Here is a 17,016-nt window from a genome sequence, read left to right on the forward strand (position 1 = left end):
AGAAGGGAGGGAGAAAGAGAGGAAGAAAAGCATTCATTGGTTGCCTCTTGTAGGCATCCCCACTGGGGACCAAACCTGCCACCTAGGCATACAATCTGACTGGGAATCGAACTGGTGACCTTTTGCTTTGTGGAACAATGACCAACCTATTGAGTCACACTGGTCAGGGCTGGAGACATTTTTATTGTCATAACAGGGGGAACTACGGGCATCTAGTAGGGAGAGACCAGAGATGCTGCTAAACATACTGCAATGCAGAGGATAACCTGCCCACGCCCCCTCAAAAGCAAAGAATTACCTTGTCCAAAATATCAGTAAGTGTCAGGCTGAGAAAGCTTGTGGCAAAATGGGACGTTAGCGTGAAACAGACGCCCATTAAAACTAGCACAAGCATTTCCACCCCTCCTCCGTGATTGTCCATGTGTCCTTTACAATTGTTCCTGCCAAACCTTCACCCTTCTCCCCTGAAATTCCCTCCCCTCTCAAAAAACAAAACAAAACAAAACACTGGCACAAGTAAAAATTGGGGATTACTGATAGGATCCGGGGAGATTTCCCAGAACCCGAGTTTGGAGGTGCAGCTCCCAGGAACTAGACAGTGATTTGGGAGCCGTTCCCTCTACCTTGCTCTCTCCGGGACCCCAGGCTTCCCGTCTGCCCTTGGCTCCCAGGCCTCCTCCACGCTGCCGCCCAGCACATGGCCCAGGCTGCCGTTCCACCCTGACTCCACGGCAGTTTTCGGTCCAGGTGTGAATAGCAGCAGGCGTCGCCATCATTGTGCTTATTTCACTTTTCAAAGGGAGACCCAGGTTGGCCAGACTGGCCAATGAACGGTCTGTCTTTGAGTCAACAGCAAGCAACTGCAGCCGGAGGGCAAGATCTCGTGCCCTTGGCAAGGCTGTGGCAGGCACTGCAAGAAGCATTTTGTTTCTCTGACATCCGTGAAGGAAAAGCACAGCTGAGGCGGAGGGAAGAGAAGTCTAAAGAGTTCAAACTAGGCGGCCTGAGGTCTTGATAGAATGGATGGCCAAATCACCCGCCAAGAGCAGGTCCTCTGAGCGTGGAAAAACGCGGAAGTGGGGAACCAGACAAAGGACCGATGGGGAGGCGAAGGGTGGCAGGTGGCTCTCAGGGTCTCTTCCGTGGCCGGAGAGGTGGCTACTCCACCCTAGGAGGAAGAGAGGGGCTCCTGCCCGGGCCCATGTTCCAGAGGGCCCCCAGGTCACGGCCACTGAAGAGTCACTTTTTATTTAGTTTGGACGTGTAGAAAGTTTTCGGAAAGTTTGGTAAATGATTGAGCCAATGGCAGTTAAGGGAGATTCTCCAGCTGAGCTGGAATTTCCAGGACAGATAATGAGGGGCCGAGAGTTCACAGGGCTTCACCCACTCCACCCTGGGAAACCGAAGAAAAGGGGGTCTGCTTTTGTGTGACGCTGACCCTCCTCAGATCACTCACGGTGGCTGTCTGGACAAGTTTTTTTTTTCTCCCCTCTGCTCAGGGGGGTAGGCCAGTTATCAAGTTATATTGCCTGTCATTTCCAAACACACCCTTCCTTACCTGATCTGTGACCATGCAGAGGGACCGTGGAAGCATTTTCCTTTGCAGCAAGCCCAGTGCTAAACTTGGTCAGGGAGAACATCGGAAGGACCCTGGGGGAGGAAGAGGATTCTCTTCCTAGTTGCCCTGTGCTTGCCTTTGCTTCTTCTATTCAGTCCTACCGCAGAGCAATAGGAGCTATTGAACGCAGAGCGTCCAGGGACGCCCCCCACCCCCACCCCAGTGCCCAGACGTGCAGGGCTTGGGAAAACTCGCAGCCTTGGCCTGGTGACCGCCTCATCGTGGCCCTGCTGCCGTGGGTAACTTGGCATGTTTCTCACACCCAAGTATATAGAACATGCACACATTATGCTATCCATAAATAAATGACATATACATGAAGGATGTGTGTTAGCAATGATTATCTCTATGCTGTGGGATTATGGATCATTTTTGTTTTTATGTATGTCAGGAATTGAGGCCAAAGAAAAGAAAAATGAATTCCCAAATTTTAAAAGATAATCTACTTTCTCCCATCTTTCAGAGGTAAAGATCGCCCAAGTTAAGCTAGCATATGTCAGTAGATTAACTTTCCTCATGTAAGAGCACAGGACTATTAAAATGAGTTACTTCATTGCTTTGGACTCCGTGAAACACTCAGAAACAGAGCAGTCTCTTCGAGCTAATTACCTGCTACCAAGGACTATAACAGCCCTCCTGGGAGGACACTGTATAAGATATAGAAAAATACATTTTGTATTTCTTTCTCCACATGTGGGAGGTAGGAGGAGGAATTAAAGGGAGTGAGGAATGCAAATAAATATGAGTGATTATATGTGCACACACGTACTTTATCTTTTGGCCTGTTTCACTTTACCCTTGCAAACGTATGTTCCGATACCACACGGGATGATTGGCATCTACCCTGAATCTGTACCTTCACTGTCGTGTTGCTTTTGGTGTTCCACGGAGGGAAAGCCACAGGAGGGGGGAGGGGCGGGCAGGGCGCTGGGGACGGGTTGCATCTGCAACAGTAATTCTGCTATGATACTTATTAAGCCCGAACTCTCTGCCCTCTTTTCTGTGGCTTAGAAATGTTTGCCTCTGATGTCAAAGTAAATTTATTCTTTGGCATTTAAAAGAAACACCCAAGTAACATAATCTCAATGCGTTCCATCAATTCCAGTTTCTGAGAACTGAAGGAGAGTGTGTGATCCTGTGTGACTGTGTATGTGTATTTTATGTATGTCTGTAAATTCTTTTCCAAGGCACTTGAATTGTACTGAAACCATTGCTATGTCTTAAGAATAGATCCTTCCTAAGTCAGCCACTCATATTTTGAAACTGGCCAGGGTTTAGAATAATTCGATGCATTTTTAGTGCCAAAGTTATCTTTGGAGGAAAAGTTCTACACACCAAACGTTCACCCCAGAAAGGGGGACTCTAAAAATACAAATTTTTGGTTGTTCGTGCCAAGAATCCTGGCTAGAGGAGAAGTGAATTTATGCCTATCCAAGTCAGAGAGAGAAAAAAAACCTGTGGTGTCCCACAGCGCGGCTCCGCCACCACCATCGGGGCTTAGCCCCTGACGGTCGTCCTGCCCTTTGCTCGCTGACCTCGCCACTCTGGGAGGCCTGCGGATGTGCAGGGCTTCCTTCTCAGCCAAGCAAAGGGAGGAACGACCCAAGACGGCCACATCTGCCGAAGAGCTGGGTGCGTGCATGGAACGGGCCAAGATGGAGTGAAAATTTATATCATATTATTAGCCAAGAAACTTTCCCCACTTTTTTAAAGCAGTTGTGTAGTCTAGAAAATATATGATTTTCTTCAAGGAAAAAATCCATCTCGGGAATGTCTGTGCATGTCAGACAGGACTGGTACCATGGCTTCCCCCCGGACAGTTGCTGTTGCTCTAAGACAGGAGACGCTGGCGACCTAACCAGGCCTTCTGATTCCGTTTAATGGGAACACAGCTAGGCTCTTTCGGACAGAAGTTACGGTTTTTCTAAGAAGCTTTGGTTACTTGGGCTTCAAAGCCCATACATTTCACAGCATTGTATCCACCATACACATAAATAAATGACCCAAATATGGAAGATTCATTTAATCACAGATGTGGATTTTATCTTCCAGCCTCAATAATTTGTGCTTCTTCTTTCTGGAAAAGTGGTCCCCGTGTTCCCTCCCCTTCCCAGCTTCCCCAACCCCAACTCCCACGCACATGTTCTCTCATTTCCCACAAGACACAGTCTTACTTATCTTTCCTGGTGCAGTTGAAGTGCCCACTTCACCCCAAGGACCAGCTTGAGTTCGCTGCCGTTCCTCGGTGCTCCTTTCTCAGCCCCTCCTACCTCACAGCACGTACTAAGTCACGTTGTGGCTGGTTTGCTCATCTGCCTCCTCCCACCTGACAGGGACTTCTGGAGGGCGGTGACGGAGTGCTTTAGTCCCCCATTCCATTTGGCTTAGGGGAGACTCTCCATTAACGACAGGAGAATTGGCAAGATGCCCTTGCCCAGAAGGTTGGGTGAGGGTCCACTGAGATGAGGCGTGTAAGGTTGAGCTTCAAATGGTAAGGTCCTTCCTATATGTTAGGTAGTTCTGGCCAAACAGAACACACGTAAAACGTGTACGATTGTGGTTGCATCTTAGCGAACGTTTGGAACAGATAATGCCTCAATGAATGAAGGGAGCTGGGAAGTGAACGCTTATTCTCTGATCCCTTTGTCTGATCCAGCGTCTTTTCATTCAGTCTTATCAATCCCTCCGGCAATCCCGGAAGTACAATGAACGTCTCCTTTTTCCAGATGAGAAAACTAGAGCTCAGAGACACCGAGACATTTGCCCATATCACATGGCCTGTAAATGGCAAAGCCAGGATTTGATCCCAGCCCATCTGCCTTCAGATCCCTACAGGATGGGGCCTTTGCTTTGCTACAGGGGGCTGCTTTTGCAAAGGAGAGACTCTTGGGTCGTAGCCAATTACCCCACTTACACCTCCACCCCTGCCCCATTCCACAGACCTGAAAAGTGGGGGGTAGGCCACCAGGAGATATCGCCTAGGACTCGCAGCCCAGTGGTGGCTGAGCTGGGGATACACCAGGACTCTGCACAGGTGTTGATGGATGCCCGGAACAGGGCTGCCCTCTCTCTGCACAGCAGAAAGAAAAGATATCCACCCCCAAAGTAAGGCAGCAAATCCAAAAGCCACCAAAGTCTGATGGTCTGAAGTCTTTTCAAGCTCTGATTCTTTCCCCACAAGGGAGAAACATAGGAATTTAAAAAGCGATAGTGAAAGAAAATCAATATTATACATCCAGGAAGGGGAGGCTGGGTACTGTCCTGTGTGTTATAACAGCAAGCTACATTATTATTAAGAAACAGTCATTTACTTAATATTGTATAAATTATATTCCACATTAGATCGAGTGTTATATATTGTTTTTATTATAACGACAGGGTAAAATCTTGACTATGATGTAAATGCCTATTTGACTACTATGTCCCAATCTTTCTAATATATGACCTATACATTTGTGAAGCGGTTTGTGGGTACAGGTGGAAAAGCAGGATTATAGCATCAGGCTGAAGCACATTTGAATCTCACATGGAAGGTATACTTATCTGTCACCTAAACACATCATGCATTTTAATAGTTAACAAAGGACTAGCTTCCTTTACTGAGGCTGCTCCTTCAATCGCGAAGTGACACATACACACATACACACACCCCTGGAAAACTATGCATTTTTCAAGGTCATGCTCAAGTGTAATGTGTTTCAGAAGTCCTGCCAGACACACTTAGGGAAAATTAATTACTTCCTCTGCATACTCATAGATCTTTGTACATACTCCTGCTGTGCTTTTTTCACACTGTGTCATGGTTACATACCTCTACTCCTAGACCAAGAAACCAACAAGAGTAGGAACTGTGTCGACATCTCTGTATTCTCAGAGCCTACCTCAGTGCTAAGCATACAATAGATGCTCAGTAAATGATGAACAGGACTGACTACCTGAAAGGAAATGTTCATTGCCCTTTACACCCTCGTTTCACCACTAGAGGGCAATATGATCAAGATTATAAACATCACTCATGCAGTTCCAGCTGAATAAGAAAAGTAGCTTTTGAAAAGATGTATCTTATTTCTCAGATTCAATGTATATTTTTTGACATGTCTTTTATTCAATTTTGTATCTGAATTTGAGGAAACATTCCAAAAATGTAAAAAGAACACTTGAAACAGAGGGTAAATGCCAGAGTGCCAAGAAGTCAAGGAATTAATTGCCTGGCATAGAGAGAAGAAGCCATAAGCTATCAAGGAGACTGAAGGCGCCCCTTGCTCCTCTCAGATGTGAGAAGCAGCTGTCTTAATAGTAGTGCTGTATCTTTTCACATTTTAAAGTATTTGACCCTTCACATTAACCCCAGGGTGAATGAAGCATCATGGCATTTAAGAAAATGCCGAGAGACAAGAGAATAAGGATTTATGGGGTGAGTGCTGAGAGAATACAAACCAAGCACAGGTTCGTCTAAAACGTTTCTGCCTGTCTATTTCTGAGGCATAGCAACTCTGCACCACAGCTGGTTTTCCTTCTGTCTAGATTTCAGGTCCTTGATGGGACAAGAATTCAAGGGTCAAGTTTCTAATGAGGCATCTCCTTCATAAATGTAAATGAGCCTCAGAAGAGACTCCAGTGATCACCGCCAAGGTGCCAGAGGGTGCCTCCTCTGTGACATTCTCCCCAACCCTGCAGCTACGGCTCTCCACAGGGCTCACTCCCACAGTCCTTTGTGCCTCCCCGACCCCCTACCTCCGTGTCACGTGTATGTCCGTGTGCGCCTTTACTCTCCTCCCCGACCGGCCCTCCTACAAGATCAGCGCATGTTTGTCCATCCTCATCATCCAGAGAGTGTCTATCAGTATCTCACACAGAGTAGGTGTTGAGTACATGTTTCATGAAACTGAGTGGAATTGGGTTTGTGTTCCAACACCTGTGAATCTCAATACTGCTTTATTTTCTTAGTCTGTTTCCACTTTCTCTTCACACACAGCTGATGGAGCAATAGCACTTATCCGCTTTAAACTTCGGTAGATTCTTGTGCCACCAAGAACTTGCCTATCATAAACACTTAAAGCCCATGCCACTGCTTAGCTCCCAGTGACACACAGACACACACCTCAGCGACGCCTCGAGTTGGGCTCCTGGCCCCCATTTGGTAGCAAGTAGTATCACGATGAAGTGAGTTGTAATCTTTTTTGCTGATAGAGGGTCTTTTGTCTATAATTTGTAAAAAACACAACACCGGTGAAGCGCAATAAAATAAAGTGTGCTTGTGCCTTTTTAACCTAACTAGTTTCCTCATCTGTATTTTCAGGGGTAGGGTGTCTAGAAAAATAATGATTTTTTGGAAACAAATTAAAAGCTAGTATCCCTTTTATTACTTCCCTCTGCCTCTGAAGCCTATGTTTTGAATGATTTGGCCGATCTAACTGTATTTATACATACAAATAAGTGTATTATTATCTCTCCAATGAATTCAAAACATAAATAATTGGAAACAGTTGAATATGAAACAGTTGTTGGGAATCACCCTACCTGATTTCAGAAGCTGTAACCACCCCCATGGCTAAGGCTGAGGGAGCGACCTTAGGACCATAGGCCACTAAGGAGACAAAGCTTGTCTCCCTGGCAGGAGCACTGCTTCTGCTCCCTTTTTTCATAACTGGCCCCCAATGCTTGATCAGTTAGCCAATGACAGGTAAGATTCCCCAAGCAGGGAATGACCTAAGACAGGCACGATCATGAGGAAGCCCCAGGGAAGGACTTGGGGAGCTATAGCAAAAGGGGGTGATGGACCCTCACCCCTCAGCTTTGACATAGCCTGAGTCCTCATTCTGTCTGCAAGAAGTCTCTTAAATCTCTTGGCGGCCTTACTTCCCCTGCCTGACTTAAGCCTGAAACAATGCTGGTGGTGGGTGCAGCCCTGTGCTGGAAAGGGCAGGTGCTCTAGGGCGATCAGACCTAGAAAGAACATGAAAAATTCTGGGAAACCTGCTTTGTTTAGAATCCTCTCACTTAAATGATAAAGGTCCAAGCAAGAAGTGAGTTTGTTCTTCAAAGTTTTATGGCTCTTTAGCTATCTGACCCTGACTCAAAATAAGCCCTCAGAGTTCTTTGTATGTTTGATTCTCACTGCCTGACTATGATTCTTGAGCTTTACCTGTATTCCTGTGCAAAACTAACACAATAGAAGCTTGTCAAGGCAAGGGTTGGGGCGCTCTCCCCTTGAGAGAGTAGCCGTGCCATCCCTTTTCCTCCACCAGACTCAGCAGTCCGTGTGAATTTGTCTCACGTCTCATCCCTGATGCCATGGGCACTTCGGACTGGTGTCTGCATCAGTTGGTATCATTCTACCCAAATCATTTATTTGGTTTTTTTTTTTTTCAATAAACCTTGAAGTGCCTACTGGGTATCAGGTTCTGTTCTTGGTGTTGGGGGTAAAGTTAAATAAAGAGAGTGGTACCTGCCCACATGGTCCTGAAGCTTCAGTGGGGTTGAAAACAGTGAAACTTGATGGTTATCAAGACTGAGTGAATCTGTGTAGCAGTGTTTGATCATAAACGGTATGGCTTAACGTGGGCCTTTGAAAGTGCGAAATAGCCCATAGTTTCATACTTCCCTGTGTCTACACCCCCTCCTCTGTCTAGGGAACTGGTGGACTTGAAGCATTCTGAGGACCTTTTTACCTTGAATATTTCAGTTGCATTTTTCCTGAGTATCAGTTTTCTATTGTGGTCTAAAAAAATTAGCACTGCTACAGATACCACCCACTTATATCCTACTGTTTTGTAGGTCCGAGGGCTAGGCAGCCTTGGCTGGGGTCTCTGCTGAGGGTCTCACAAGCTGAGGCCAAGGTGTTGGCCAGCCAGCTCTTACATGGAAGCTCCGGGAAGACCTCATTTATAAGCTCATTCAAGCAGTTGGCAGACCCAGTTCCTTGCAGTTGTACGCTGAGGTCCAGTTCCTGGTTGGCAGTCACTGGGGACCCTCTCTCACTCCCCACCTTTTCATGGCCTCCTCCCTCATCAAAGCCAGCAATGGCGTCTGGAGTCCCTCCCACACTGTGAGTCTTTCTGACTCCACTGCGGGCCAGAGAAGCCACTCCACCTTTCAGGCCCATGTGGTTAGAGTAGGTCCACCTGGGCAATTGTCCCAACTCCAGGTCAGCTGTGCCACCTAACACAGTCAGGGGGTGAGCTCTCCTCACACTCATGGGGGCCTGGATAGCAGGGCGGAGCATCTCTGGGGATCATTCAGAAATCCTGCCTACCCTACAACCCGTGACATTTCTACTTCAAGGGATCAGTCATTCAGAGACCTCTGCTGCCAGACAGGAAGGAAGGTTTCAGACCCCTGACGCAGGGAAGGTTTTGGAATCATATGAGACCATTTTACTTAAGCAAATGGGGGTCTTCTCCACACACACACACACACACACACACACCCTCACCAAATGGAGGTCTTTAAAAAGTGCATGTTGGAATTTGACAGAAACCTTTTTCAGAGTGTTTGGTCCCTTTTCCTTCATGTCCTTTCCTTCGAAAACATTATCATTATAGACTGATCACAGATACAATAAGCATGTTCGAGTACAAAGAATATTACCATCAATGAGCTGTCATTTACTGAAAACTTTTTATGCCTAAACTTCTAAGATGTAGATTGATAAAGGATGTAATTTTTTGGCCATTTTTACCTGCCATTCATTAAATTTTAGTATTTCACTATTTCATCGACAGAGTAAGTTATGGGGAGCTGATAGCTGAAAGGCCAAGATGACATAAGGGTGCATATCAGCTTTTAGAGGACATTATTCTTTTACCTTTTATGGAGCTGAAGAATAAAGGAACTATAAGTTTTGTTTAAACTTTCTGATCTATTGACTATTTGAGGTGACAGGTCCATTTTCACTAAGAAATGATTACTTAAAGCCCATTTTCTTCACTTCACCACATAAGAATCTTAACAAGTTGTCGTGTCTGCAGTGACATCATTTCTATGATAGCAAAGCAGAAAACATATGATTTTAAATTTCAGGAGCATTTATCTATGGCCAAATATATTGACCTTGGCAAATATATTATGAACAAATGACCCAACCCTTCAAAATATAATTCGTTAAATATGACTTAAACATTTCTTATTAAACTACATATTTTCTTTTTTATTATTAAAGATTTTATTTATTTGTCTTTAGAGAGGAAGGGAAGGAGAGAAGGAGAGAAATATCAACGTATGGTTGCTTCTTGTGAGTCGCTTTCTGGGAACTGGCTTGCAACCCAGGCATGTGCCCTGACTGGGAATTGAACTGCGATCCTCTGGTTTGGAGGCCCTCACTCAGTCCACTGAGCTACACCAGCTAGGCCTAAACTACATATTTTCCTCAGGAGTTTTCCAAACTAAGTTTACGAAGCAACACTTCTACCCTCCGAAGGTGATGTCTCCCCAAACATTAGACTAGGCCCATCCCCACCTGCTTTGGAATCACCTGGAATAGCTTGTTCAAAATGAGGATTTTTGCACCCTCCTCAAAGTCACGTAAGAGCAAGGACTTATTTCACTGTAAATAACACAAAACAAACAGATAAATGCAAATGTACACACAAACTTTTTCTCAAAAGAAACAGGAGTTTATGTCAAAGGGGTTGAGTGGGTTGCCAGTGTCATTAAGTACTGGGTTCTTTTTCTTTCTTTCCAGATTCCACGGTGTCAGCTTCATTCTGCAGAGAGGCACCCCCAGCTCCCTGCAGAGAGGTATTCCTATCTCCTCACAGGTTGGCAGAGAAAGGAGCTTGTTCCCCAAAGTTCCCTATGTAACAAAGCATCCTCCCCTAAAAGTCCCCAGAAAACATTTGTTCACCTCTTGTTAAACCGACTTGGGTCATGTGCCCATTCCTGAGCCAACACTGTGATCAAGAGATGGGTTTGTGCTGATGCACCCTGAGCTGTGTGCCAACTCCTGCAACCAGACATGAAGACATGGTTCCACAAGCACATTGGGTGGCCGTGGGGGGTTTGTAGTCAGCAGAAGAAAGGGAGATGGGTGTTGGGAAGACACCACAGTGCCCACTCTACTTTCCAGACTCTACAGTCCCAGGGATGGTGCAGTCACATTCCAGACAGTACCAGTTTCACAGAAGACAAGGTGAGGACCTACTCTCCCCTCCCCGGCCCCAGCACCTGATGATTTTGCGACATGACAGCCCTAATCTCTGGGGGGTCTGAAAGTCTGCATTTCAAGAAGCTACCCAGAGAGTCCACTGCACTGCACTGTGAACTTCCTGGGGGATGGTTTCATCCTTCTGGTATCCTGAGCACCCGGTCCAATCTGTTGCCTGCTACACAGTAATTAACAATGCTGGTTAGTTGGTGATGGAGTTACTGATTCTGTCGCCCAGATAGAGGTGGTCAGGAAGGCCTCCTAGCATGAAAACTTCCAGCGGCACAGAACCTACAGCAGGAGCACTGAGGGTGTCAACACTGGGTCTGGCTTCTCCGGGCTTACAGACAAAGGTCTCAGCAGCAGCCATTGACGACGGAATCTGCCAAGATAATAGAGCCATGGCTGGGAATCCAGACTGGTCTTTAGAAACGGATTTCCAAAAGAGCTTTGTAATGAGTATGATTACAAAAGCCCACGGTTTTCAAGGTAGTCGTGGAGCTTCACGACTTCCACTATGCACTTCTTTGTTGGTGGCATTTTTTTCAAGAAGTAGGTGTTTTAGTGCCATTTAGTGTTCTGCCCCTAAGCGGAGGTCCTTCGTCATGATGTCCAGATCAGAGGTAAGAAACACCGGTCCACGATCATCAGAATGCATCGGTGAGGACTCTGAAGCCAGGAACTTGTACACGTTCCGGGAGGTGTCCGCATGCTGGCAATCCCCATCGCCCAGGACACCCTTTCGTGTGAAGAAAAATGTGACAGACATAGAGTTGCCCCAGCCCTGGCCAGTGTGGCTCCACTGGTGGGGCATCATCCCACAAAGCAAAAGTTGCCAGTTCGATTCCTGGTCAGAGCACATGCCTGGGTTGTGGGCTCAGTCCCAGTTTGTCAGGGTGCATAGGAGATGTAACCAATGGATGTTTCTCTCCTTTCTTCCCCTCTCTCCACCAACAAATAAATAAAGTTTAAAATAATAAAAGTAGAGCTGGCCCAGGAAGTTCTGATGCACCTGCTTTGTTTCAGGAGGAGATTTGCCGTGTATATGCAGCCCATTAGCGCTAACACCTATTGCCTAACAAGTGAAACTGGGAACCCTGATTTCATATTTGCCTGCCCTTTAAAAATCAGCTCTGTGTTTCAGGAACACAGGATTTACTCAAATCTTTCCCGAAGGTCCTCTGTTGCTCTCCTAATCACAATAGGACTGTCACATAGTAACATTCGCAGATTCCCAAACAGCGGGCTCTTGGAAGCATTGAACAGTCAACCATTCAATAACATTTTTTCAGCCTGTGGGCCAGGAGTTTGCAAAAGATGAGGGATCTTCTGTATCAGTTATCAAAACCCTCTGGCGCCAAAGGAATCATTAGCCAAAGATTATTTACTTGGATCGCAACCTTAATAAAGGGTGATTATTTCAGTATCTCCAGGAGAAAACATTCTATCAGGATATTGGGCAACAGGGAGGTGCTGGACAAGCCTTCATGCAGTAACAGGCCTTTGTTGGGACCACATCTGCTGGTTTATAACATCCTGATTGGCATACAATTACAGCTCCTCAAGAATGAAATGCCCATCTATTCCTACCGTCAACAATTTTTAGCAACTATTCTGTGTTTTGTGTGATGAATCTGCACCGTTTACTATGTATCATCCCTTGATTTCCCCATTTTTAAAAGGGGGGTAAATCCCTACTCTACAGCAATATTGAAAGTAGGTTCCTGACAAGAATACGTGAACCAGTCCTTAGAAAGTGCTTGCACTTACTCGGTAAGTGCGCATCAAATTAAATTTATTAAAATGCATCCTAATCTGCAAAGCACTTTTGTGTTTTTTTTCAATTTGTTTCATAACACCTATGCACGAATAAGGAAGCTAACTCAAAGACACAGCGATGCTACCAGGGCCTCATTAATTAGTTAAAAATGGAAGGACCAGAATTAAAAGCCGATTTTCACAACTACTAATTTTACTTTTCAAATATCTTGAGTTGAAATACTGGAGCCTCTTTTCTAATTCTGAGGAAGTTCATATGCTTTTACAGAGGTTATTATAATTTCTCAACTATTAATCCTAGAATTAAGATGACACATTTGATTGCGGTTGTGTCTTAACAGCTGAAACAACAGGGTAAACCAGGCAAAACTCAACCACTTGACCAGTTCTGGGGCTTGTGTGCATACACACTGTGTAACAGGAACGTGTTTGGCTGCAAATGATAGAAAGACCAATAAACATGGATTTAAACAAGATCAGAATTTGTCTAACAAGAAACCCAGAGCTAGGCCGTCCCAGCTGGTGTATCAGTTCCATAACTTCAGAAATGTCCTGGATTCCTTCAGGCTTCCACTATACGCTCCTCCGTGTTTTGGCATCTGACACTGTCTCCAGAGACCCTTAGAAGCCACATCAAGAAAACATCTGGTTCCGTTTTCTCTGAGCTTACTGCGTGCCTCCTGGACAGCACACTCTAGGTACTGCGCTGTAAGTGCAGATTCGAGGAATGGCTAGACACGGCCCTTCCTGTGTATGTGGTGACCTGTTGTGGGTAACAGACAGCTGAGATGTAACGTGATAGGTGTACGAAGGTGTGTGCGGTGTGCTCTGGCAGTAGAAACAATCGATTCTCACTGGGACATTAAGACAATGGCTTTTTTTAAAAAAAAGAATTCAAGTGAATGCTATACTGGGTATTTCAGAGTTTTGCTTTGAAAGATTATCGAAGTGTTTTTAAACAAAGGACTGTCAACAAGTTATGTACTTTGAAAAGGTCATTCTGTTAACAACCGCAGCAGACAAAACACTGAAGGCAAGACCAGCTGGCAGGCTACGCAAACAACCTGGGCTAGAGATTTGAGGGCCTTGAGATCAATGGCTATGGGAATCCGAAGAAAAAGAATCGATTCAAGAGAGGTCTCATTCAAAATATAAATCTTCATGATCACCTGTTCGTCAGTCTTGGCTATATATAACATTGTGCAATTAAAGAAAATCATTCTCTAAAGTCAGATTTTTCACACCACTGGGGGTATTCTAAAGAATGAGTTGTACAGATTCAAACAGTAGGTCAGTAGGTTCTGCTTTCATAAAAACAAACCAAGAAGCATTATGTGTGGATGGACAGATGGACAGATCATACAGATAACAGATTTTGTAAAGCTGTGAACCAAGGTCTTAGTGATTATCTGACATTGGACAGGATCCAGAGTTTATTTTCTTCACTTTGGCCAATCTGTATTTTCTAACTTTTTATATAACAACAATGAATTGTTTATGTAATAAGGAAAAGCTATTTTTAGCAGTAATTTCAAAAAGCTACAGTCATTAAACCTGAGGAACTATAACAATGTTTTTAACAACATCGACATGGCTAAAATAAGTTTATTTCCCCAAGTTCACTACTGTGGGACAATGCTCAAGTTGAAATGTGAGATGTTTCCTTTAAAAAAACAAGTTCACTATTTCATTGCTATTCCTTCTACAGTTATTAGTTATAAAGCACTCCTAAAAGACCTGTCAGAACTTACTCTGCTATCGTTCACTAGATTGGTATCACTGTACATAATTACAATAGAATGTTATCTATAACTTAGACCTTCCATTACCTTGTAATTTGACCCCTCCTTTTCTTCCACGGAAATAACTAGCTCTCTAACTTTCCCACACCTGCCTTCCAAACCCACCTTCCCCACAGGGATAATGGACGAGCGCAGGTCTTCCATCTGGACTCCGGAAAGGTGAAAGGTCTGTCCTGCCTCACCCCCGTGGATGCTTTGATGCCATCACCACTGCACTTCTCGCCGACACCTGGCATAGCCGGAAAGTGTGTTCTCTACACTCTGTATAGCACTTCTGTCTGTCCCGCTCCACAACCCTCTCTCTCCCACCTGGGCCCCCAGGAGCATGTTGGTGGCCAGCTGGGAACACGTCTTTCCAACTCACTATTCCCTGGAGCCATCGCTGCAGCTTCCAGAGCCCCTTCCCGCCCTCCGGCTCCCACACTGGGGAGCATGGGCATGAAGGAAGGATGGGGTGACCCACTGAGAGCAACACGTCTAACAGGGTGTAAAAAATCAACAAACCACTTATTTTTGGTATGTAACTCACAAGCTGGATTCTCTCCTCTGGGGCAGTAGCAGAAATTAAAATTTCTGATTTACCTTATTTTGCCAATATTTAAGTATTTTTTCTACTGAATGTGACTACATATGCAGACAGACACACTTTTATTTTGTCTCACATATGAAAAGAGAAAGCATAAGGCATATAATTCTCATCCAAACATTATAATACGAATTAGTACATCCAGTTGAAAACAATAGGAAAGAGAATACTTTCTCCCCTAGGATCCTATGAACCTAGTTCGGCAGCACAAAATGCCTTCAATTGTTAAAATAGGGGCTTTTATTTACAAAATAGCATTTGAGTTATCACTGTCCTAAAAGATCAGCAAACTGACCTGCTAAACGTGTGAAATAAGTGTACACTTCTCTGTCTAGGATGAGTATTTCTGAGGCTTAAGGAGGAAAGAAAATCCTGAAAAAGAATTTCTAAAAATAGTAAGAAGGAGAAAGCTTCAAAGTAGCTTATGGATACATAACTTCCCTCCAAGACTAATTAGCAACAAAATACCTTTTTGATGACTATTTGGCACTTACTCCCTACTAATTAACATTTTAAAAATTTTGACAGCAACTACATGGAAACAAAAGCTTTATTAGTAAAAGTCAGAATTTTAATTTACAAGGTAATCTTGAATGCTAATTATTATTATATTCATCACATTGTTTGCTTCAGATTTGCTTGTTTCAAATTCCGCGTTTGAAAAACACACAACCTCATCTCATGATGCACTGTAACTAGTATTTAGTTATGCTAGTAACAGAATTACGTAACCCAATAGATTAACATCATCCTTCAGTTTGTTTCAGGTACATTTTTGGTTCTTATATTTGGATCCGGGTATCCTTGATCTGAAAATTCACTCAACCTTGCTTGGAGCGGAGGGTAGGGGAAAAGGACTGAGCAAAAAGGAAAAAAAGACTCATGGACATGGACAACAGTGTAGTGATGGGCGGGGGGACATAAGGAGATGGAATGGTGATGGAATGGTAATGGAAAAAAGAAAAAAACCTCATCCAACCTTGAATCAAATAACAAAGCCACAATCTAAAAATCTGGAGTTTTGGTCTAGAGATTTCTTATTTTTAATAGGGAACACGGCCTATTCCTACTCTCTCCCTTTGCTTAGATCAGCAGGTGTCTCAGCCCCTCCTACAGATTGAGAAAAGGAAAGGAGGTGGCAATAAAAAAGGGAAGGAAATTGTCTTGGGGGCTTGGGGTTGGGGATTTGCTTTAATTTCATGATTAAAAGCTTTCCTCTTGAATTTTAAAGTTCTTACCCATGTGAATGATCTGACATTAAGAATTACGCAGCAGAGTTTGGGTCTGTCCATCTGTAACTTACAAAAAGGAAAGGAATAAGGGATACGACGTAGCAAAGGGATGCAGGAGAGAACAAGACGTAGGCGCGTGGGAACGGGAAGAGAGAGGCGGACTTGGCAGTCAAACGGGCTCCAGAGGAACAGAAATGGAAAGTGTGGCCGGGCCGTCAGGCCCTGTGGTGGAGAAGGTGGAGCCCAGGACGTCTCAGTCTCCCTCCCCCTGCTTTTCTTTTGTAGATGGGGGTACCCTCGGAGCCTCCAAACTGGGCCGGTCGCTTACGAAAAGGAAGACTGTCTCCTGAGGATGGGCAGGCGGGCAGACAGGGACGGCAGAACGCGCAGCCGCCCCTCGCAGACCGCTGGGCGCTGGGGAGGAGAAGACCCCCATCCCAGATCCCGCCGGTCTGGACGCCCTGTGCCCCGGCGTTCGGAGTGGGGGAGGCTGCCACGCTCGCCCCGCCCTACAGGCGCCCCTAGGGCGCGCTCCCTCCCCGTCCGATCTTCCACAGGCTTCGGCTTGCCCCCCGAGTGCAGACCCTCCAATGTGGACCCTCCGCCCCGTTTTCCCCGAATGACGGCAAAGCACAAGGCGGCGCTGCGCCTGCCGCGAGGCCTCGTACCCAGGCCGCCGCGAGGGCGGCGGCACCCCGCGCCCCACACCTTGGAGCGCGGAGCCCGGAGCTGGCGGGGGTGGGCGCGGGGCGGGGGAGCGGCCGGAGCGGCGTCAGCGGCCCGGGCGCGCGCGGGGGCGGGGCGGGGCGGGGCATCCGGGCGCGCGCGGGGCCGGAGCGCGGCGGGGGCGGCGC

General features: G+C 45.7%; 1 long non-coding RNA gene across 1 annotated transcript; it reads right to left on the reverse strand.

Annotated features, from left to right (window-relative positions):
* Window positions 1-11,681: 11,681 nt before the first annotated feature.
* LOC118988025 (uncharacterized) lies at window positions 11,682-16,917 on the reverse strand. Its single transcript, XR_005066697.1, has 5 exons — window positions 16,831-16,917; window positions 16,169-16,222; window positions 15,226-15,302; window positions 13,213-13,305; window positions 11,682-12,114 (listed from the first exon to the last, which is right to left on the reverse strand). It is a non-coding gene; the product is annotated as an uncharacterized LOC118988025 (long non-coding RNA).
* Window positions 16,918-17,016: the final 99 nt, after the last annotated feature.

The sequence above is a fragment of the Sturnira hondurensis genome, unplaced genomic scaffold (genome assembly GCF_014824575.4).
Source record: "Sturnira hondurensis isolate 20B ecotype Veracruz unplaced genomic scaffold, ASM1482457v3 Scaffold0005563, whole genome shotgun sequence".
In the NCBI taxonomy this organism is placed as follows: Eukaryota; Metazoa; Chordata; class Mammalia; order Chiroptera; family Phyllostomidae; genus Sturnira; species Sturnira hondurensis.